A 23,452-nucleotide genomic window follows, 5' to 3' on the forward strand; every position below is an offset into this window, starting at 1 on the left:
GCTGTCTGCAAGGAATATAAATCCTTTCATTCCCCACCATCCAGTCAGAGCTGAAGAACCTTCTTGGATGAGAAGCAAAACATCTTTAAAGAAAAACAAGAAAGTCCAATTGTCTAGTGAAAAAGCATCTTTGGGATAACTATGACCTGGATGACTGAGAATCTCCATAGACATAAGATTTTCTGGTCTGATGAAACCAAGATTGAACTATTTTGCCTCAATTCTAAATGAAACCAGGCCCCACTCATCATCTGCCCAATATCATTCCAATAGTGAAGCATGGTGGTGGCAGCATCATGCTTTGGGGGTGTTTTTCATCAGCAGGGACTGAGAGACTGGTCAGGGTTGAGGGAAAGCTGAATGGAGCAAAGTACAGGGATAATGAAAACTTGTTCCACAGTGCTCAGGACCTCAGACTGGGCCGAAGGTTCACTTTCCAACATGACAACGATAATAAGCACACAGCCAAGACAACAAAGGAGTGGTTTAGGGACAACTCTGTGAATGCCCTAGAGTGGCCCTGCCAGAGCTCTGACTTGAACCCTATTGAACATCTCAGGAGGGACCAAAAATGGCTGTCCACCTACAGTCACCATCCAACTTGACTGAGCTTGAGAGGATTTGCTAAGAAGAATGATAGAAAATCTCCCAATCCAGGAGTGCAAAGCTTGTCACATCATACCCCAAAAGACTCGAGGCTGTAATTGCTGCCAAAGTACTCAACAAAATACTGAGGGAAGGGTCTGAATATTTATGCCAATGTGATATTTCAGTTTTTTCTTTTTAATAAATTTACAGATATTTCTAAATTCTGTTTTCACTTTGTCATTAATCTATTGAGTGTAGAGTAATGAGGGAAAAATGAATTTCAACAACAAGTATAGAAAGTGGAAAGAGGGACACATAACTAAGTCAGAATATCAGCAAATAGCCCGAGCCTGCAAAGATGAAGTGAGGAAAGCTAAGGCTCAAAATGAACTAAGGCTTGCGACCAAAGTCAAAAATAACAAAAAAAGCTTCTTTCAACATGTAAAAAACAAGAAAAAAATGAAGGAAACAATTGGTCCATTAGTGGGTGAAAATGGCAAGAAGGTGACAAGCAACAGGGAGAAAGCAGAACTATTTAACTCGTTTTTCACATCTGTCTTTACACAAAGGGAAAAAGCAGACCAACCTATCAAAAATAGTGCCATAAAAAACAGAATAGAAACACAAGTTAAGATAGACAAGAAAATGGTAAGTGAGCACCTGTCCAGCCTAGACGAGTTCAGATCACCAGGACCAGATGGATTACATCCCAAGGTTCTCAAGGAACTGGCAGACGTGATCTCAGAACCACTGAACTATATTTTTCAAAGATCCTGGAGCACTGGGGAACTACCAGAAGACTGGAAAAGAGCTGATGTAGTTCCCATCTTCAAAAAAGGGGAAAAAATGGATCCAGGAAATTACAGACCTATCAGCCTGACCTCAATACCTGGGAAGATTCTGGAAAAGATAATCAAACGAATCAGCGAACACCTACAGGCAAACCAAGTCATTACTAAATGCCAACACGGGTTTGTCAAAAACAGATCATGCTAGACAAACCTTATTGCATTCTTTGACCAAGTGACAAAATTAGTGGACAAGAGGAATGCTGTGGATATAATTTACTTGGACTTCAGTAAGGCATTTGACAAAGTAGATCACAACCTACTACTTGATAAGATAGAAAAATGCGGGTTAGACAGCATCACCACCAGATGGATCCATAGCTGGCTGACCAGCCGTACTCAGCATGTGGTCCTCAATGGAACCACATCTACATGGAGGGAAGTGTGTAGTGGGGTGCCCCAGGGCTCTGTTCTGGGCCCAATGCTCTTCAACATCTTCATCAACGATCTGGACAAGGGGATAGATGGGGAACTCATCAAATTTGCAGACAACACCAAGCTGGCAGGAATAGCCAACACTCCAGAAGACAGGCTTAGGATACAGGAGGATCTGGACAGACTTGAACACTGGGTGCTATCTAACAAAATTAAATTCAATGGTGAAAAAAGTAAGGCTCTACATTTAGGCAAGAAAAAACAAATGTATAGGTATAGTATAGGGGGTACCTTGCTCAATAGTAGTAACTGTGAGAGGGATCTCGGAGTCCTAGTGGACAATCATTTAAATATGAGCCAGCAGTGTCCTGCAGCTGCCAAAAAAGCCAACACAGTGCTAGGCTGCATTAACAGAGGGATAGAATCAAGATCACGCGAAGTATTAATACCACTCTACAATGTCTTGGTAAGGCCACACTTGGAATACTGCATCCAGTTTTGGTCACCACGATGTAAAAAAGATGTTGAGACTCTAGAAAGAGTACAGAGAAGAGCAACAAAGATGATTAGGGGATTGGAGGTTAAAACATATAAGGAAAGGTTGCTGGAATTGGGTATGTCTAGTTTAATGAACAGAAGGACGAGGGGGGACATGATAGCAGTGTTCCAATATCTCAGGGGCTGCCACAAAAAAGAGGGAGTCAAGCTATTCTCCAAAGCACCTGAAGGCAGGACAAGAAGCAATGGATGGAAACTAATCAAGGAGAGAAGCAACCTAGACTAAAGAGAAACTTCCTGACAGTTAGAACAATTAACCAGTAGAACAACTGCCTCCAGAAGCGGTGAATGCTCCAACACTGGAAGTTTTTAAGAAGAAACTGGACAGCCATTTGTCCAAAATGGTATAGGGTTACCTGCCTGAGCAGGGGGTTGGGCTAGATGACCTCCAAAGTCCCTTCCAACTTTATTATTATTATTATTATTATTATTATTATTATTATTATTATTATTATTATTATTATTATTATTATTATTATTATTATTATCCAACTTTTGCTATACATTTTGAGTCTATTTTCATATGCTTCTTTCCTGTTTATTATTATTATTGGGTATGGAGTGGATGGGGAGTACAATGGCTCCAGGGTTAGAATGCTCTTGTAGAGGTGCACGATGGATGCGTCTTTCAGTTCCTGAGGGATGGAACCTTGTTTCCAGAAAGACCGGAACAGCTGGGTGAGTTTTTCAACAAGCACAGCACCACCAGCCTTATAGACTTCCGCTGGGATTGCATCAGATCCTGGCGCCTTACCACTGGAACACTGACTGATGGCCTGTGAGGTTTCAGCCTCTGATGGTGGGACATCCAGGCTATAGTNCTGTAAAATCAGAGTCCTCTCAGTGATGAGAGTTGCACCACTCGAATCCAGTAAAGGGGAGCTTCCTGAGGGCTGAGGTCCGTACAGGGATCTAAGGGCTTCATAGAACCATTTGGCGTCGCTTCTATCAGCAAACTTCTGGATTTCATCTGCTTTGGCACTCAACCAGGAGTCCTGCATCTTGCGGAGCTTGCTCTGTACAATCCTGCGAGTGTTACTAAAAGCATTTTTCTTTGCAGTTGAAGACGGGTCATTCTGATGAGCACGATAGAGGTGGTGTTTTTCAGCAAGCAAGGCCTTAATCTCTTCATCGTTTTCATCAAACCAGTCCGGCTGCTTCCTATATGAAGGTCCAAGAACCTTAAGTGCAGAAGAGTGCAAGATGTCCCGGAAACATTCCCAGTCCTTCTCAGCATTTTCCTGTATTTGCAGCTCTGGGAGTTGATTGTCAAGATCTTTTACTAATGAAGCTACTACGTCGGGGTTTTCCAGTGTACTGACGTTGATCTTTTTCAGCACAACTCTGTTTCCCTGTGGACGATTCTTTGGCTTGATGTGAATATTTAACTTAGAAATGATGAGTCTACGGTCAGTCCAACAGTCAGCACTCGGCATGGCCTTAGTTACTCTTACATCTTGCATGTCTTTCCTCCGCACGATGACATAATCAATGAGATGCCAGTGCCTGGAGCGTGGGTGCATCCAGGATGACTTTTTGCGAGTAGGCAGGCGGAAGATGGTATTAGTAATGACCAGATCATGAGCAGCACATATCTTCAATAGTAACAGGCCATTGCTATTACACGTGCCAATTCCATTTTTACCAATAATGCCATCCCAGGTAGAATGATCGGACCCCACTCTCGCGTTGAAATCGCAAAGTAAAATCAACCTGTCGGTGCGCTTCACGGATGAAAGTAGGGCATCAAGATCTTCATAAAACTTGTCCTTTACTTCATCTGGATTTGTCATTGTGGGTGCATAGGCACTGATCAGTATGGCTTGCTTTCCACTTAGTAGTGGGAGATGCAGTGTCATCTGCATCTCCCACTTAGTAGTGGGAGATGCAGATCATTCACACCCTTAGGAAGACTGGCAAGTTGGCAGACAAGATGGTTCTTAACCGCTAAGCCAACTCCAGACTCACGACTTTGGTCACTGCTACGTCCACACCAAAAAAATGTGTAACCGCCTCCTGTTTCTGTGAGCTGACCTTCATTGGCTAGACGAGTTTCACACAGGGCCGCAATGTCAATGTTAAATCTTGCAAGCTCTCTGGCTACCAGAGCTGTTCTTCTTTCTGGGCGATCTGCTAATGGGTTGTCTTGAAGCGTACGTACGTTCCATGTACCAATGATATATGGTAACACCTTGTGTTTCGTCTTAAGTTTTGTATTTCGACTGCATGAAGTGGGATCCCCTCCAACCGTGGTAGGCTGGACAGGGTTTGAAAGAAGCAACAATGTTTAGGGCACATTTTCTAGCCCCTTCCTCATACTACGGAGGTGAGCAGTGTGGTCCTAAAAAGGGCTGCTCAGTCACTCAGATAGATGCCGAATCAAGCTGTTGCTTCATCAGCAAGAAGCGACCATTAGACCTGAGCCGCCTGTGTGCAGGTCCGCGTCCACAGCTCCCAGTGATTCCACATCTGCTGCTTCACCGCTCGCCTATCGCCACAGGACTTTAAGATTTGTGGGAGTTTGGGAGTTAGGGAAAGCCAAGATGTCAAGACTTGCGCATGGATTGGATTAAAGTGAGGGAGAGGTGCGCATAGTCAGCCTCACTCTCTCTTCCCAGATTCCATCTTGTTCCAATGGCAGGGCAAAAGTCGAGACAGTTGGAGATGGGCTGGGCGCAGTGGTTGACCAGGGCATCTTTCGTGTCTTGCCGTGCTCTCAGCATACCACGTCGCTTGCAGAAACTGCCTTCATGATCGTTGGTCCTATTTTAATAGGTCTCATCCGCTCAATCCGCCAGAGTCTGTCTTCACATGCTTGGGATAGACAAATCCCTTGCTCACCGAATGTCGAAGACACAACGGCTACTCTCAACCTGGTTTGGCCAGTCTGTCGAAGTTGTTGCCCGGGGTGTGGCCGCTGCGCATGTTACAGCTACTAGGAGCCACAGGTGAGAGCTGAGTGTCAGGTGGGGACCAAAGGTGTACGAGCTGCCCTAAAAAAAAGGGCACGACATGCCCTCCACCAGAGGTGCTACCCCTCCATGAACACCCCATACACCCCGGTTTCAGTATAATTTTATAATCATAACCATAATCTGTGTAGTTTTAATGTTTAAATATTTTAATCATTTTTATTTATTTTATAGCTGTTAAGCTGCCCAGAGTCATTTTCTAGGGGAGATGGCTGGCATAAAAATGTAACAAATTAATAAATAAATTATATCTATATGTACATAGGTAAAAGAGAGGGATGAAATAAAAAAGACAGAACTCCACACAATTATTCTATTTTTTTTACAGCTGGTATATATATTCTGCCTGATAATCATAAATACCTACTGATAATCCTAATCAGATCTTTCTTCTCCAGAAATATAACCAAGTAAATAAGAAACATAGCCAAAGATTTGTTGAGAAAATGAAAGCATACTTGGATAGCAAGCAAGCAAAAATGGAACTCAAAATATCCCATGGCCACTATAATTAGAGGGTTTGCCTTGTATCCTCAGTGACAACAAGCAAATTGTGAATCTTCATACCAGCAGTCAGACGATTTCCTATTTACACCTGCTCTAATGTTCTGCTCCATTTTGCTTATGACTGTATACTCTCTGATTCAATATTTACAAAAGAGCTTTAAAATTAAAAGAGATCCCACAGTTATCGAAGACAACATAATTATAAGGGTCAACTTGATAAGACATATAATCTTCAGAAGCCTGCAGGTTTGCCTAATAAAATATTTATATCAGTCACTGTTGGACACCCAGAGAGACTAATGTAAATGGCTTCCTCAGTAGAAGGAACTTTTCAATATGCACATGGTTGTCAAGTAAATATAGTTCCAGGGGAAGTTTGCTGATACTATACATAGTATATTTTTCTCCTTTATTTAAATTTACTGATTTTTAAGCTACTAACAGCCCTAGTCCACTTGATTGTTTCGTTAAACTAGGAGGTATGTTTAAACAATGATTTTAAACAATCATTTGTATTTTGATCCATTGTTTAGATACCTAGTCATAATATATTGGGAAACCATTTTGACATATTCTTTCACAGTTTGATTTATTAATATTCATTTTTATTCTTGCAGATATGTTACTGTCTATGCATATAATAGCAATATCCCCATTTTTAGTTTCTTGGCAAATAAATTATATTGCCATATCATAATGCCATGAAACTGTATTAGAACATGATAGAGAACTACTGTAGAATAATACAACTGTGGGCCTGTTTCTATGTTATAAGAGCAATTTCACATGATCCTTCCACTCTATATAGCAATTATGAGACAATAGCTCCTATGAAGGATCTCTGCAGGCCTCATAAAAATGAAAGTGAGAAATTGTTTTATTCATAGCCTGAAAAATCTCAACCTGGGAGGAATGCATTTCATTGGGCAAGTAGAAATTTGAATACTATACTGTTCTATATACATAATAATGTTCTTGTTGCAAGCCATGGTTTAAAACTCTCAAATTGGGTGGGGTTCTAGAACGTACCTGGAACATAACCCAATTGCTCCAGATTATTTTTTAACTGACTTGACTAACACAGATGATATTAGTCTGACAAGGTATTTTCACTGTATTTTAACCACACTGCATGAATAAAATGCTCTAAAATTGATGCTCTAAAATTGATCTTTAAATATAAGGTATTTATTTTATTCCTGAAAAATTATAGATTTCTTGGTACTAATCTTTATGTTTCAAATAAATCACTGTACATAATTTTGTACATAATATATAGGAATATTAATATACATAATATGGTACTACTTTATATAATATGTAGGAATATTGAAGATGAAATAATATAAGAAGGTAAATAAAGAAATGTTAAATCTCTCAATATGATTGTCTCCCTCTTTCTGAAAGGGATGAACAAATGAATGTAGGAAATTGCTTTTTTCTGACATATTTCTAAATGCAAATTTATATTAAATACCACATGACATCAAAATGAAATGAAATAAATCCACCCAAGAACCAGTTAACACACATAATAGTTTTATGAAGTACTTTATTTTTCTGGTATTCAAAACAGGTGTTTGGTGTTACCTAACAGTCAGAATTGGGGCTACAGATCAGCATGAGCTTCATCAAAATGGATCCCTGCCACTTCACACTCTTACCCCAGCTGACTTAATTCATAGTGCTCAGCAGTGGGAGCATTATATACCCCTTCCTCCCTTCACTTTCTCCCTTCTTGCAAAAATGTCAAGAAAGAAAGAGAGAGAATATTGAAGGAGATCCTTAGTGTCAATGAAATATCCCACTGAGTTAAAGATGCACAAAGCCTTCAGAGTCCTTTCTATCGGGGCTCTGCCTGGAGATATTCATGCCTTAAAAATAGAGAACTGGAAAAGAAAAATGAGGATGTTATGTATTATAAATCATTTTTAATACACATATGCTTGAAGAACTTGTAAAACGTTCAATAGACAGATATCTAGAAGTTAGCCCCTAGTATTTATTGAATTTATTTTCAAAAGAATACTTTCCAAATAATGGCACTATTTTGTAACAACAATGTTACTGATGTCTGTTCTTGATTTCAAAGTACATTTTGAGCAAACTAATCACTAGACAGGGCCACTAGATCCAGGTTGCAAAACTCCAGTTGATTACCAGATGGCAGTAAAGAGGTAAGTTTATGTAGTTCTCTGCTGCCACATAATGATCACACTAAATTTTGCAATCCAGATATAAAAGCTCTAGCTAAGAAGACTCTAGAAAAGAGATCAAACCATGGTGCTAAGCAATTTGTTAACAGGACAAAATAACTTTCAGCATATTGCAATACGAAGAATGCATGCAAGGAATGAATGATGCAGGCATGTCAAATTTTTAAATCCAATTACACTGAGAACATATTGTGCATTTGTGTGAGTGTGTGTGACTGCAAGCCAATTTAAATTTCAGGTGACTACATGGACATATCCATAAGGTTTTCTTCATAACAGTTTTGGAGATGATTAGTCATAGTCTTCTCTTCTAGGGATAAGCGAGAATGACTGGATTCAGTCCCTAAGGCAATATTACAACTCATGGTCTCCTAGCGGAGGCAGGATTACAGTTCATAGTTTCCCAACTATACCAAACTGGCTGCTAAGTGTTACTAAAATTGGTCTACATGAAATTGTATCCTCTTGTTCAAACATAGAAGTGACTTTCCACTATTGCACACAATTGCAAGAGACCTCAGTACCGCAGTAAGGAATGGGGCAAGTTTAGTCCATTTTTACATTTGGTTCTAAAAGCAAATAATTACCATTCTCTTGCTTCACAACATGAAAACTGCCCCAAAATCCCACTGATAACTTTTCACACTAAAATACCTGTAGTCTTCAACTTACAACCACAATTGAGCCCAAAATTTCTGTTGCTAAGCGAGACAGTTATGAGTTTTGTCCCATTTTACAACATTTCTTGCCACAGTTCTTAAGTGAATCAGTGCAGTTGTTAAGTTAATATGGTTGTTAAATGAATCTGGCTTCCCCATTGACTTTGCTTATCAGATGGTCGCAAAAGGTGATCAGATGACTCCGACAGTGCAACCATCATAAATACATGCCAATTGATAAACATCTGATTTTTGATCATGTGACCACAGGGATGCTGCAATGGTCAGAGGTAAATGGTGATAAGTCACTTTTCAATACTGTTGTAACTTTGAACAGTCACTAAACAAATGGTTGTAAGTCGAAGACTTATTGTAGTTAAATTTGGCAGCTAATATCACAGGAGGCTGGTTCTGCGGGATGAGGCGAGGCAGGGGTGCCATGTTGCAGGGCAAGGCGAGGCAGGGGCCGGGGCAGCTGCTGCCTGATACCATCGGCCCCCATACACAAAGGCCAGCAAGCGCATGGGTGCTGGGATGCATCCAGCCACGTGGGACCTCGGCAAGTTAGCGGGCGGCTGGTTGAAGAGGACAGTTGCCATCTCCGGGGCATGGCGCGCGTGCCCACAGAGATGGCTCCGAGTGCCGCCTCTGGCACGCGTGCCATAGGTTCGCCACCACTGCATTAGTGTATTTGTGCTTCCAGAGGTAGGATTAAATAATATTTTTGCCCAAAGGAAAATATTACAGTATATAATGACATTTAAAAACTTCAGATACCAATATTCTACAAGACTGGTCTTATTTCTTTGTTAGATGGTATTTATAACCCATTCCAATCCCAGAGGACTTTGGGCAATGCACAAAAATATATATAAAAAGAGACAGACATCAAAGTTAAATACTTTCAAAAATAAGAGAAATCTAATCCAAGGTAATCTCCCTCAACATGTATTTTTTTAAAATGTTATGTTCTGCATTATTAACTATAAGTTTTCTCAAGGTCTCTTACAACACTAAGGAATAAGGCTTTTAATTATATTGCGTTCTAAGAAAGGCTGTCATTTTTATTTTTGACCATAAAATAATTATTTTGCTTTATCCTTTTATTGGCCAAAGTTAGGGAAGATAATCAAACTGCACAATATAATTCCTAAAAACAGGAAGCAAAATCCAACCAGTAGTGTTTAATAACCTAGCAGTCACTTCTTCAATCATCTTTTTCCAGGTTGCCCAATTTTGTGCCACTGTTGTCTACCTACAATTGAATATTAGTAAAATTTTGGCAGTTGCCATAAATCAGTAATATTGTTACTATATTTATTTTATATAATTTTATTGTATTTTATGTTTTAAATATAACATACTTTTAGTTTTATTAATAATTATAGGTTTGGGCATTTTTATTGTAGCATTCCTTGGCCTCAAGGCTATAATAAAAGTTTGTCTGTGTGCTTAATAGTGAAGTACAGCCAAACAAATAAACTGTTTAAAGAACATTAGTTGGATTGTGCCTAGTTGCTGCTGTTTTTCTTATTTACAATGAAAACTAAAATTTAGGCAAGTAAAGGTGCTATACCTTAGCTACCAAGATGAAGTCATGTAGGAGCTGAACTATTTAATTATACTATTATTGCATAATCATTAAACAGCTATCACTTAATACCACTTTACAATGCCTTGGTAAGGCCACACTTGGAATACTGCATCCAGTTTTGGTCAACACAATGTAAAAAAGATGTTGAGACTCTAGAAAGAGTACAGAGAAGAGCAACAAGATGATCAGGGGACTGGAGGCTAAAACATATAAGGAATGGTTGCTGGAATTGGGTATGTCTAGTTTAACGAAGAGAAGGACAAGGGTTGACATGATAGCAGTGTTCCAATATCTCAGGGGCTGCCACAAAAAAGAGGGAGTCAAGCTATTCTCCTAAGCACCTGAAGGCAGGACAAGAACCAACGGATGGAAACTAACCGAAGAGGAGAAGCAACCCAGAACTAAGGAGAAACTTCCTGACAGTTAGAACAATTAACCAGTGGAACAACCTGCTTCCAGAAGCTGTGAATGCTCCAACACTGGAAGTTTTTAAGAAGAGACTGGACAGCCATTTGTCTGAAATGGTATAGGGTTTCCTGCCTGAGCAGGGGGTTGAACTAGATAACCTCCAAGGTCCCTTCCAATATTATTATTATTACTAGTGTCTTGGATTTCATTTTAAACTTGTTTGTTAGTTGTTTTTCTACTATAATCACTTCTAGATAATTTTGTTAGGTAGAAAAATAGGGTTTTTTTTTAAAAAAAGTAAATAAAACAAATAAAATTTTTAATCCTGTAATTTTCAAGGGTAGAATAGAATAACTTTATTGTCACTTTAAATGTACACTAATCAGCATACATTAAAATGAAATTTTGTTACATTCAGCTCTCAAAGGGTAATCACCTCCAATATACATTACAAAAACATGACAAAAATTATGCATATACTCACACACATATATAATACAGAGAAATAACACAGTCTAGTTCGGATGTATACATATACATGGATAGAAAAAAGAATCCTGCAAATTTACAAGATGGATGGCATAAGGAACAAAGCTGTTACAAGGTAGTTCAAGTGAGCTTATACTCACTTTCCTTAAAACTGATGGAATTTAAAGGTCTTTCAATTTGACTTCATTCATTCATTCATTCAATCAATCATTTATGTATTTATTTATTTGAAGGAGTTGGCAGATGTGATCTCAGAACCACTGAACCAAAACTTTCAAAATTCCTGGAGACTTGACAAGAGCTGATGAGGTTCTAGTCTTCAAAAAGGGGGAAAAAGTGGATCCAGGAAACTACAGACCAATTAGCCTGACATTAATAGTTGAAAAAATCCTGGAAAAGATAATCAAGCTGTGGATTTTGTGAGCACCTAGAAATGAGCAAGGCAATTGCTAGAAGCCAACATGGGTTTGTTAAAAACAGATCATGCCAGACAAAAGCTATTGCCTTCTTTGACAAAGTGACTAAATTAGTGGATCAGGGAAATGTTGTGAACATAGTTTATTTAGACTTCTGTAAGGCATTTGACAAAGTAGACCAAAGCTTACTTCTTGATAAAATAGAATAATGTGGGATAGACAGTAACACCACCAGATGGATTTGCAATTGGCTGACCAACTTCACTCAGCATATAGTCCTTAATGGAACTACATCTACATGGAGGGAAGCATGCAGTGGAGTACCTCAAGATTCTGTCTTAGACCCAGTACTTAATCTTCAACATTTTCAACAAATGATCTAGATGAGGGGATAGAAGAGGAACTCATTAAATTTGCAGATGACATCAAGCTAGGGAGAATAGCTAACACTTTGGAAAATAACTCCAAGAGTCAGAAGGCTCATGACAGACTTCAACACTGGGCCCTATACAACCAAATGCAATTCAGTAGTAAGAAAAGTAAGGTTTTACATGTAGGCAAAAAAATAATAATCAAACGCACAGGTATAGAATAGGTGTACCAGACTCAACAGTAGTAACTATGAGAGGACTCTATGTGTCCTAGTGGACAACCACTTAAGTATGAGCCAGCAGTGTGCTGCATCTGACAAAAAAAGCCAATGCAGTCCTAAACTCCATCAACAAAGGAATAGTATCAAGATCATGTGAAGTGATCATGCTGCTTTATACTGCACTGGTGAGAGAAGAGGGGGTCGACCTGTTCTCCAAAACACCTGATGGTGGGACAAGAAGTAACAGGTAGAAGATCATTAAAAAAGATCCAGCCTAAGGAGAAGTTTGAATAAGGGAAGGTTTTGGTTACCCAAATATAACTTGTTTTGAAATTATAAATCATTGGGATATTTTGAATATGGATGGGAAATTAAAATTGGGGGGAAAGCGAAAATAGGATACTGACTGAATAAATGGATATTGAGTGCAAATGCAATTAAGATATGTTTTGGTTAGAAAAGATATTTTAAACTGATATTATTGATACTATTAGAAAACTGTAATAAATGCTGATATTCAACTGTATATTATTATTATTATTATTATTATTATTATTATTATTATTATTATTATTATTATTATTATTATTATTATTATTATTTTAATAAATTTTTATTAATTTTTCATTTAAAAACATAAATCTTTTATCACAATATCAACCAAAAAGAAAAATAAAGCTAAACAATACATTCACGGACGTGTCCGGTGTCCCCCTCCTGCACCACCCTCTTCCACTTACCACACCTTCCTCCTCCCAACCTACCACCACTCCTCCTTCCTCCCTCTTTCCTACTTCCCTTCCTCATTCAACCATCCCGTCCTGGGCAGTTGGGGCATCACCGGGCACCTCCTTATAAAAAAAAAATCTTACATATAAATCTATAATACAAACCTACCCCTTTCCCCCCTCCCCCCCCAGGACTTCCCAAAGCTAAGCTAGGAAATAAACGTACAATAATCCAATTCTATTCAAAACTACTCATTATTACTACACACTAGTATAAACTTGCTATGACTCTAAAATAACATTAAAATACATACAAAATTTTTTAAATATTTCAATATTTGATATACATATTTTTGTTCAGAATTTTTACTCAAAAGCTACATAATAATTTTTCAATTCACATTTTCTCTGAATATAATCTATCCATCTTCTCCACATTGAGATAAATTTTTCCTGAGAATGATCCTTCAGGTACACGGATATTTTTGCCATCTCTGCAAAATATGATACTTTCTGTCTCCAATCATCCATAGTTGGTAAGATCTTTTTTTTCCAATTTTGAGCAACTAAAATCCTTGCTGCTGTTATACAATACAACATCAGTTTCATTTCTTTTTGATCCAAATTGTCCATAATACCCAATAAAAATAACTGCGGTGTAAATTTTATCTTTTTCTTAAAAATCTGTTGGATATTCCACCAGATCTTAATCCAAAAGGCTTTAACATCCCTACATGTCCACCAGATATGATAATAAGTAGCATCCATACTACCACATCTCCAACATTTTGGTTGCAAATTCGGATACATGCAAGACAATTTTTGAGGATCCAAATGCCATCTATAAAACATTTTATAAAAATTTTCCCTTAGATTCTGTGCTTGGGTGAACTTGACATTTCTTACTCCAATTTTTTCCCAAATTTCTAAATTTATTGGTTCTTGAATATTTTGAGCCCATTTAATCATACAATCTTTAACCAATTCTGTTTCCGAATCAAGTTCTATCAAAACACTATATATTCTCCTAATATGGGCTCTACTTTGATCTTTAATCTGTTTTATCAAGTTCACATCTTCTACCATTACACCCAATTTCTGATCTATATGCCATCTCTCAGCCAATTGAAGATATAACAACCAGGACTGGAGTACATTATCCTGTCTTAACTCTTCCAATGATTTAATTTGCCAGTCCTGTCCTCTTAGCACAAGTAAATCTTTATAAACAATACCTTGTAATTTTACTCCCCTTACTATTCCTTGTATTGCATGTTCCGGAATAGCCCACATTGGAATTTTTAAACTTATCTTATATGAATACTTTTTCCAAACTCTCAGAAGTGCAACCCTTAAAATATGAGATTTAAAAGCCCGATCAATTTTCTTATCAAAAAATAAGTAAGCATGCCATCCATAATATAAATCCCAACCCTCAAGTATCAAAATATCTCTATTAGTTAAATTAATCCAATCACTAATCCAAGTTAATACCACTGCTTCATAATATAATTTTAACTGTATATTATTAACAAGAACTGTATTTGCTTAATGTGGAAAAAATGTTTATTACCGGAAGAAGAGAGGATGTATTGGATGGTGTAATATTGGATTTAGTTTGAAGAAGCTTATATGTACCACAGAATTACTAATGGACCCAGTCAACACGTTGTCTATTAAGCATTTGTTTGTAAAAATAGAAAATAAATAAAATGTTTTTTTTTAAAAAGAGAGAGAGATCCAGCCTAGAACTAAGGAGAAATTTCCTGACAGTGAGAACAATCAGTAGCACAGCTCGTGGGTGGTCCATCACTGGAGGTTTTCAGAAGAGATTGGACAACCATTTGTTCAGAATAAGTTCTCCTGCTCAAGCAGGAGGTTGCACTAGAAATCTCCAAAGGCCCTTCCAATCTTGTTATTCTATGTGCTATGATGGAATTTAAAGTTCTTTCAAATTGTCTTTATTGTTTCTACTTATTACCAGTGCTTTTTTTGTAAGAAAAAAGGTGCCGGAACTCACATCTTGCTAATCTTTTATTTTAAAAATTATATATTCAGTTCTTAGCAGGACTGGTGATTGAGAAGTAATTAGTATTTTTTTTTCATTTTTAAATTTGGGGTCACACTTTTACACTAATTTTTTTAAAAAATTCAATTCACCAACGATTTTTTATAATAAAGAAATTATTTACCTTTCGCAGGTAGTCAATTACTGTACACACACCCACACATGGTAGTTGTGTAATGAAACATAACAGTCGCCGCCCGCAGTAAGCACTCAGTGTGCGACCACATGACCAATCACAAGCCAAGCAGCGCCATCACAACCAGCACAGATGAAGTACGCATGCATTGGACTCGACACACAAGCAGCCTGCATGCACCGTTTTAATGATTTTGCCGCCGACCTGCTATGCTCGACGTGGACCAAACATCAAATTTTCAAAAGTTACTTTTAAAACTTGGAAAATCTGTCGGAAAAAGGTGCCGGTGTGTTCTATGAAAAAAAAAAAAGCACTGCTTATTACAATTATTTTACCCAATAAAACAGAGTTCCATAGAAATTATTCCAAAGTAAGTAGTTTTACAAAGATCCTTTCAATGACAAACTGTAATTATTAGATGTTAGAAGATTCATGCTGAAATATTTTGGGATAGAAATGGAATCAAATTTTATGTTAATTAAGAAAGCTTGGATTTTCACAATTATTTTGAGATCTGGGCTCCTATTCTTATTTTATTCCACAAAAGGAAAGCATGTACAATAGTACCTCTAGCATGTTTACTCGCTAAATATGGTGAACCCTGATATTTCTCAGTCATTTTCTTTACTTAGAATAAAATATATTGAATTGTTTAGGCCTAAATTTCTGAAAATGAAAGCAAAAATGTAAGTTTCAGAATAGAAAATTTATCAATTATTCCATGCCTGACATAGGAAAAGCTGCTTCATCTATTACTACAAGTCAATACATGGCAGTACAATATAAGTGTCTTCCATTTTCCCCTATTTCACGCTAGATTTGTCTGATAGATGAGTGTACTTAAGTAAATAGCACATACAATTTTAATAGGACAGGTGCTCTGAATGTACAGGGAAGGTCATTCCTATTATTTCAATTAACAATATAAGCTACAAAAACACATTAGGGAGAATTAATTTAAAGCTTCAATTTAATGCTACTAGTAAGGACATCACTAGGCCTCTTGGTTGTCTTGACAACTCTTGCATCCCAGACAGCAGAAGCCAATCTCTGCTGTTCCTGCTTCTCAGCATACAAACAGTTCAGATAGTACATTAGCAAAGAATATGATGCCCATGTAAATGCTGAAATATTTTCGTTGCCATAGAGATAAGAAGAATGGCAAAAATACAGGAGCACTTGACATACTCCAAGGCAGACTTTTAATTAAAAAAAAACTCAAATAACAATACCAAAATGGCTGAACATACTATAATGCTTTTATGCTAAGCAAATGAATTCAAATCTTAGAGTCCAAATAATCTATATTTGCTGATATGGAGGGACTGAGAATTATGGCTGAATAGTAAAAAGATATGGCTCAAGATTAAAACCATAATTATGACAATTTGTTTTTAAGAATTGGCCAATAAAAAGTCTCCCAAAAATAAACCACTATTTTTAAGCAGCTTTAATTCAATTCAAGAAAAAAAACCTCAGATTAAGAAAAGTGGGCAAATCTAAGTACACTGTTTTTTGTAATAGTCCTTATGTCTGAAATTACCACCTCAGATTTAAAATTTATGCGCATACCATTAGTTAGAATCAACAATACTGTTTTTAGAGAAAATTCAGAAATATTTCAACATAAGATATAATTTGTAGCTGCTATTACTTTTATTTCATTTTTTAAAAATATATTATTTATGGGTTTTTAAAAAAATATTTCACAAGGATCCAAATTCAGATATGTTAGGTTTCACTTTCCCTGTCAACATGTTTTGGGAATTGTGGGAACTTTAGTCCCAGAATATCTGTGGGATGCCAAACTGGTTATTGCTAGTTCAGCCTATGAAGTGGTTTTTAGATTTATTTATTTCTATTGTTACTTCCACAGAATGTCTCAAAAATATGTATTTCAAACCTATTAAGTCAGGGCTTTTCAACCTTTCCACCAATTGTATCACTTTTAGGATATGGCAATATTTGAGTACCACCTAGCAAGGTGTCAAAAACTTGATGACCAAAAAAACAAAACCTGTTCAAAGTTGCAATTGCACTGAAATGACTTATGACCATTTTTCACACTTATGACCATTGAAGCATGCCCAGGGTCATGTGATTTATATTTGGATGCTTGGCAACTGATTCATATTTATGATGGTCACAGTGTCCCAGGGTCATATGATCCCCTTTTGCAATCTTTTGACAAGCAAAGTCAATGGCAGGGCTGCTGGTGGCCAAGTGCTAAGGCGGGACTTCCCTCCCTCCCTCCTTCCCTGCCTTCCTCTTTCTCATGCCCACCTCCTTCTGAAGGAAGAATTTGAAAAAAAAAAACCCCATATTTTCTCTCTTCCATATATTCATCAAACAAGGAAAAGCCTCCAGAGACAGAAAAGACAAACTGCTGAGTGAACTAGCTTAAAAAGGCACATTCCCCTTTAAGAATTAGCTACTGGGTAGAAAGGAAAGTTGAGCGCAGCTGGCACTTAAGGAAGAAAAAAAAATGTAGTAAGTTTTGGCTGCCTCCCCAAATGGCTCCATTCATAAGTAAAGGAATGCTACAGGCAAAATCCATTCAGGAGAAAAATACTTCAAAATCCCTTGCAGCAAAACTTACAGCTAACAATAGCAGAGCAATAGAAGCTAACATAAGACATCAGCCAAATAGAAATTGCCAAATACTTCTTAAGAACACAAAGCCCACATTGCACAAATCCCAGAACTTCAAAGTCACAAAAGCACATAAGAATCCTTCCACTCTCCATCTCCCTCCCTCGTGCCTCACCTCCAGCCATTGCTGCCTTTTTTCATTCCTCTTGGAGGGCAACCCCTCCCCCACTGCATTTCTTGCCTGTTTGCTGCTGCCAGCACAGGTGGCTGCCACAGCAGTTGTAGATCGGCTCATGGCCGGCCTGCTTGATCTCCTCTCTCCCCACCCTCCTTCTCCTTCTTTTTCTTCTTTCCCTTCAGTGCAGCTAGAGCTGACTCTGCCTCCTCCCAAGGCTGCTTCTTTTTCTCTCTCTCCCTCTCCTGCCCAAACTGCCTCCTTTTATAGCCTCTCCTGTCTCTGCCCCACTCCTCCTCCTCCTTTCTCATGGGGGAGGGTGAGCCAGAAATGAGCCTGGGGCCTTTGCCTCGCCTCAGCCACTCTGCAGCGCCAGAGGACTCTCTCACAGTACGTCCTTGCCTGTGCTGGCTCTTTCCCTCCCCCACTACACTTGGCTAGGCAGGGCTGCATACCACCTGCCACTCGTTAATGTACCACAAGTGGTACGTGTACCACCGGTTGAAAAGCCCTGTATTAAGTGAACTTTTATATTGATCATGTGTGATAAACCATATACATCAGGGATGTCAAACTCAATTTCATTGAGGGCCGCATCAGCATTGTGGTTGCCCTCGGGGGGCGGGGTGGGTGCAGCCTACTGGGTGGGCGTGGATGGAGTGGGTGTGGCCTACTGGGTGGGCAAGGCCAGCTCTACATTGTTCGCATCAAGGGTGCCTGTGGGGGCCTGGGCAGGAGTGGGACAGATCTGAGTGTCTCTGGCAGAAGGGGGTGGGACCAGGGCAAGCGCCAAGGCATGGTCCATTTCTTCATTCCTCACAAAGGGTGACACCTCCCCAGCATGCACCCAGGGGTGGGGCCGACACAGCAGGGGCCGGTTTCTCGCTGTTTCTAGACAGCCTTGTGGAGCTAAGACTGAATGTGTTTCAGCATAGATGGCCACCACACAATTGTACATTGGCTCCCAGCCGGCCTGGGCCAGGGCCAAGGCAGTGGGGGCCGTTCCCTCACTGTTTCCAGGATGGCTTCGCAGGCCACATGAAACCACATGAAACCACTTCGCGGGCCACATCCGGCCCCCGGGCCTTGTGTTTGACATGTCTGATATACATCATCTCTCTGATTTTAATGCCAGCACTAATTAACATTGTATGTCAGCCAGATTTGTAGAGCCTTAGAGAAAGACAGAAGAGTCAGAGTTATCCAAATTTAGTGGAAATGACAACAGAAAAGAGAAGCCTCACTAGATGGAGGCAGCTCAAAGAATACCGACTTTGCTGGGTCTCATGAGCCAGAGACAATTGGACACACCATGTACCACAGATAAGCCAGTACCATGGAGGGCTTTATAGAAGATAACCAACACCTTGAATTGCATATGGAAACTTATGGGGAGTCAATTCAGATTCTAAGTCAGTGTTGTTACATTGGCACACTGAGGTCTATTCAAAAGTATTCTCATTACTAGATTCTGTATCAATTGCAATTTTGGTTGGATATTTAAGGACAGCATCATATATAGCACATTGCATTAGTCTAGACTGGAGGGGACTCGAGTATGATTCATTATGAGTATTGTATCCAGGAACCAGAATGGGACATTTAGGTGATGACCATTCATCATGCCCTAGCTATCCATCTCAGCCGATTTCATAGCTGCCTTTCCACCTCTGCTGCCCCTCCCTTGGCAATTTTCCATCACCAATGGCTCCCTGACCCTCCACCCCCATCCCTTTGTCCCAGCCCATTCCCTCAAGCACAGTTTGACCCAGGCCTTTTGCTCCATGGGACAAATACCACCAGCCAACTGGGCAGCAGCAGTGGTGCTGGAGAGGCAGCATGTAATTGATGGTGGGTGGAGAGATCATGAGGGCTGTGAGGAGGCCTGACAGCCCTCCTGGCAACCCCCATGGCTGCTTTTTACTCATAGGTAAGAGTAGCAGAAAGGGAGGAAGGGACACCTCTGAGGGGCTTTGCAGAGATGGCTTGGCTCACAACTCAGCCAGCTCCAATGAGCCAGGAAATGAAAGGAGGGGAGGAAGAGGGGGGGAAAGACGGCCCTGATAATGATAGAAATGGACAAAGATGTATGTTGGGCTTGGATATTGGAGGCATTGACAGAAGTGTGGGAAGTCAATTCCACTTCTTTTCATTTACTACTGTTTCTCTTTTTTCATTTGATATTTCTTGGTTAGATTATTGAGGACTCTTTTCATCAGGTTGTCCAGTTTCTGTATTAGGTTCTGTACACTTCCTGGCATTGAAATGTGATGATAATGAGCATTTTCTGTGGTAAATCATGAGTTTAAAAAAACTCATATCTTCTGTGCTATAGTACTGTGATTTTTTTTTGATATTAACTCAGGGTAACTATTCTAACAGGAGTCATTGGCCATTTTTTTTCTGAGCCAGGATGAAAACCTCAGCAGACAAGTGAATTTTATATAGTGGAATCAGGAGATGGAATTAGGTGATGCAACACTATGTCTCCAATCTATCATATACATGTTTTGTAACCAGCAACCCAAAAAGATATGCAAAAAAGAATGGAAGCAATGAAGTAATACAATACAGTCAAAAGCTGAAGGCAGAGAATTTGAGAGTAGGCTACTTTTTCAACAACTTACTTCACAATAGTTATTAAGACAAATGATAACATTTTATATATCTACCACATTAGCAATGTGAGTCTACTGAAGCTGAAGCTACAAAGAATTGCCATTTAAAAATTAAGACATTTATGATGATTTATATAGTCCATAGGTAAATATGTAAGTTTTTTACTGCCACAAGACTCTTTAGTGTTCTACCTTTTTAAGGAGTAAAAAGTTGCAGTATGTTTCTTTTTTTAAATACTTGGTAGTATGGTTATAGTACAGGTATATATTATGAAGAACTACACAAGTTTCTGAAATAGAATAGATTCAACAGATAAACCTTTATCTATTTGCTCTTTTCATAAGTCCCAAAAAACTACAAGCTTATACAGCATCACTGAATATTGATTTGTTTATCTGCCAAAAAAATTCTTATTTCTATCTGTAATAATGAATTAATATGGTTACATGAGCTGTAAAATACAGGAAATGCTACCCTAGCCGAAGTTAGACAAAGATTAACCAGGTCATTAACTCTGTTTTCCAAGGAGCATGTCCGTTTCTCTTTATACATAGAAAATCAGACAGGGAAGAGAAACAAAATTATCTCTTATGAATACCATCAAGAGTTCATCACACCATATCAAGTAATGTGACAATCCAGCTCATGGATTAAAAATGGAGATGCTGCTTGCAAGAGCAATTTTAGCTCACTCTGTATATCATTGTATTTCCCAATCTAACACCACGAACCATAAATAATCCTATCATTTATTAATTATGTTTTCTAACCTAGTCAAGAAGAATCCCGCAGTGTGAAGCAGCAGATCATGAATAAATGGTTCATTGAAAAGCAACTCTTATTGCCAAGTAGTTGGTGATAATTACCCACTTTAACCTTTTTAAACAGGTTCCTCTAAAAAGCTCCAAGATGGATGTTTTATTACAGCAAATTTGACCTCCAACACATAACACAATTAGTTTTGCACTGTGACAAAGGAAGGCTTTTATTAAAATTCTGCAAGCTAACTTATCAAAGGCTATTTATGAGGTCTCTAAGCAGAGCACATATGGCCCCATATCTCTCTCACTCTCTCACACACAAACACACACACAAACATATAATGGGCAAAATTAGAGAAAGGTTCAAAGGCTGGAAGTAGTAGTTACAAAACTTTATAATTAACTTCCATATTCTAAACAGAAAATATACACAACAGTACCACAATAACAAAAACCCTGAGAGTTAGTTCTAGTTGCATTGCAATATTTATTAGAATAAAGGGATAAGGGGGTATTTGTCTATTACAGCATTATGAAGTAATGAATTTCCCAGTATAATGCAACCATATATTCCAAAAAATCACTTATTTCCTCTTTTTTCTTTAATTTGGAGTACAGTTCAAACTTGTTAGGCATGATTATTTCTTTAAACACTTTTAAGAGTGAATACCAATGTATGCAAAACAATGTAATTTTGCCACTTTTACTAAGAAGTTGGCATTCTGCAAATTACCAACAAGACATTAAGAAAATGCCTTTGGGATCTATTAATGATTAGAGCACTGCTTTGATGCAGAACGCTAGGATTCAAATCCTGGCTGGCACCTATCTTAACAGTGGAGTTCCTTAAGCAAAGACCCCCTTAACGTTTCACTGCCTTCCTCAAATATGAGAGTAACATGAACTAGAAGAGTTATGTCATTTTGGACAATGCCTGAATTAATAAGGTCTGCATCAGATGACAGGGAACCAGGACAATCTGATGATAAGTGGGTTACTCTCACAACCATACATAGATGGGACAAGAGAACCTGGAACTAATAGAATGCTACTACAATAGTAATGAGAGGGATATATGAAATGTATAAAGGAAATATGGATGGACATAAGACATGCATCCATGTAACTGAGAAACAGCTAGTTACACAACATTTCAACATAATGAAGAAGTTATTCCCACAACTTGAGACAGACCAACTGCACATTATATTCCAGATTTAAGAAGTCCCAGAAGAATTGGCTAGATGGGCAGCCAATACCTAATCTGGACCATCACTACCATCCTCTCCATTACAGAGACAGCAGTGATATGAGGCATAACATCATGGATAAATTAGCTAGAGTGAATCCGTGAGACTGGTTACCAAGGCTCACTGGAGAAGTACCATCAGATAGTATGCTAGAATATGCCATCAGAGCCCTCATGACAATCCCTACTACCAGCATAACTCAAACCAATAAACTGCTATATGCTACAGATGCTGTAATTTTGATGCTTAGGATATCAAGAACAGCAGTACCTACCCCACCACCTCCAGAAAATGAGGATAGAGGCTATGATCAATGAAATCTGGAGAGAGTCAGTTGCTAGAATTACAGAAAGGTGTGAAGATTAAGAATAAGACTTGGCTATTAAAAAATATAAAGGGCTGAAGCCCCAGAGACTGCTAAAAAGGGCTCATAGCACTGGCTACCAGACTAAGGAGATATACTAGAGAAGCAGAGGCCAAGATAATGTTCTGTTCCCCAATGAATCGTCCACAGTATACTGTAGAGCCATAAACAGCAGAAACTGAGCAGTACAAGAAGAATATATGGGGAAAAAAGAAGAAATATAACAACAGTGCAAGGTCACTGCAGAATCTGAGAGCAGACCACAGAAATCTCCCAGAACAGGAACCTATTGTCAATGCCACATATATGGATCCATGAATGCCTGGCACTATGTAAAGTAAAGGGGCGTTGTCTTACCTGAACGCCTTTTCTCAGCACGGAGATGGAGGATCCACCCATGGGTAGTAGACTGTATTCCTGCCCAATCAGATTAAGTCAGCCAAAGTTGCCACGCCCGTCCTGGACCCTAGATTCCAGTCTTGACGCGAGCGAAGCCATTGACTGACATAGGACGTACTGGCTCAGAAACTAAACTAT

This window comes from Protobothrops mucrosquamatus, unplaced genomic scaffold, assembly GCF_001527695.2.
Source record: "Protobothrops mucrosquamatus isolate PMUCROS unplaced genomic scaffold, P.Mucros_1.0 scaffold51, whole genome shotgun sequence".
Taxonomy (NCBI): Eukaryota; Metazoa; Chordata; class Lepidosauria; order Squamata; family Viperidae; genus Protobothrops; species Protobothrops mucrosquamatus.